The sequence below is a fragment of the Alligator sinensis genome, unplaced genomic scaffold (assembly GCF_000455745.1).
Source record: "Alligator sinensis unplaced genomic scaffold, ASM45574v1 scaffold446_1, whole genome shotgun sequence".
NCBI lineage: Eukaryota > Metazoa > Chordata > Crocodylia > Alligatoridae > Alligator > Alligator sinensis.
The window spans coordinates 354803-356690 of record NW_005843090.1 but is presented as its reverse complement, the minus strand read 5'-3'; the positions used below and the strand labels follow the sequence as shown (position 1 = coordinate 356690).

The 1888-nt window shown below is 63.5% G+C and overlaps 1 non-coding gene across 1 annotated transcript; it reads right to left on the bottom strand.

Annotated features, from left to right (window-relative positions):
- Positions 1–1439: 1439 nt before the first annotated feature.
- TRNAR-ACG lies at positions 1440–1512 on the bottom strand. Its single transcript has one exon. It is a non-coding gene; the product is annotated as a tRNA-Arg (tRNA).
- Positions 1513–1888: the final 376 nt, after the last annotated feature.

Here is a 1888-nt window from a genome sequence, read left to right as displayed (position 1 = left end):
TTGGCTTCCCCCTATGCCTGGGGGCAGTCGTGGCAGAGGCAGTGGGGTGGGATGTGTCCCAGGGAGCTCCATGGTGGGGGCATCCTGGCGCTGGGGGGCCGCAGCTCCAGCTGCATGACACCCATTGGGTGGAGGGTCCAGGGTGAGGCCAGGTCCACCTTCACCTCAGCGGTGCTCGTGCCCTCTGGCTTGCCCCGAACGTGACGTGGAGGCTGGCCGGGTGCACCCGCAGCCCCGTGGCAGGTGCAGAGGGAACCTTTCCACACCTGGTGTGGCTCCTCTAGTCTTCTGTTTGCCCAGGGCCATAGTATAACTTAATTTATAAGTTGTAAACGGGGGAATTAGCTCAGATGGTAGAGCGCTCGCTTAGCATGCGAGAGGTAGCGGGATCGATGCCTGCCTTCTCCACTTCGTGTTCCCTTTTGTCCAGACATACCTGTGCTGTGGCCGAGACGGAGGCTGGGTGAAAGGCAGGGTGCTGTGTGCCTGGCAGGCACGAGGCAGTCCAGGCCTCCAGCTGATTGCAAAAGGTCTAGTCCAGAGAGCCAGATGGTGCAGGGGCTACTGAGCCAGCAGACAGGGCTGAGCCAGAGGACCAAGGAACCCTGTTCCAGGGCACGGCGACCCCCCCGAAGCCCGCTGCAGGCGAGAGAGCAGCCTGCCCATCAGAGGCTCCCTGAACCACATGAATAGCAGGGCCCAGGCGGGCATCCTGGCCATGGGCATCCAGGGTGGGCAGCGTGCTCCTTCCCCCATCCGGCCAGGCCAGGGCCAGGGGTGAGGTGTGGGCGCCGGGCTCTCTGCAGGCGGCAGTGGCCTCCCATGGCTGTCTGCTCCCAGGAGCCCCATGGGCAACCCCAGTGCTGCCCCCACTCCCTCTCCCACTCCCTGCCGTGTGTGGGCTGCTCCCGAGACCATCGCTGCAGGGACTGGACAGGACCAGAGGGGCAGGTGGGCAGGAGGGGTGGTGGTCATGCCCCCCACCAAAAGCCGGCCCCAAACCCAGCCCCTGGCCCAACCTGGCCCATCCCACGGTGCTGCAGGCCCACCCTGGACACACCACGGAGGCTCAGGGGCCCAGCTACAGCCCCTGGCACACAGGGGGAATTTGCCCTTGCCTGCGGGGAGGGGGCCACCAATTTTCTGTTTGTGCAGGGTCATAGCAAACATAGCCACGGCTTTGTGCACCAGGGAATTATGTCAGGTGGTCGAGTGTTTGCTTTGCATGCGAGAGGTAGTGGGATTGATGCCCACATTCTCCAGCGCTTTGCATTGCCTTTTGTGCTGGCATGCCCGCTCGGGGGCTGCAGCTCCAAATGGGGAAAGGGCCAAAGGGCACTTTTCCCTTCCCCTGGCATGAGGGCTGTGGGTGCCTGGGCCAAAAGCAAGCTGAAGGGGCAGGCAGAAGAGAGCCCTTGTGTCAGACATTGCTGCTAGAACGAGCCAGGTAGGAGTCGAACCTACAATCTTCTAATCCGTAGTCAGACGCGTTATCCATTGCGCCACTGGCCCGTGCACACCTGTGCTCCCCCAGCTGCTTGTGAAGGGCGAGCGCACACCTGGCGGCCAGCCTCCCTTCCCCATTCCTGCATTTGCAGGGCTTCATCTTTCTTCAGGAGGCCCGGAGGAGCGGCGGCTTCCCCCTATGCCTGGGGCAGCGGTGGCAGCGGCAGAGGCAGCAGCGGGGTGGCTGTGTGTGGAGCTGTGGCTTGTGGGGAGTGGGTGTGGGGAGCATGCAGGCAGGTGCACATTAACACGTGGGTCCAGGGCCCCCTGCCATCAGGGGCCGACAGGCTCTGTGTGCGCCACGTTGCACAGAGTCCTAACAGAGACTGGAGTCCGGGTGGTGGGAGCGGTTACCCCAGGTGTGCGGGTGTTCAACAGGAAC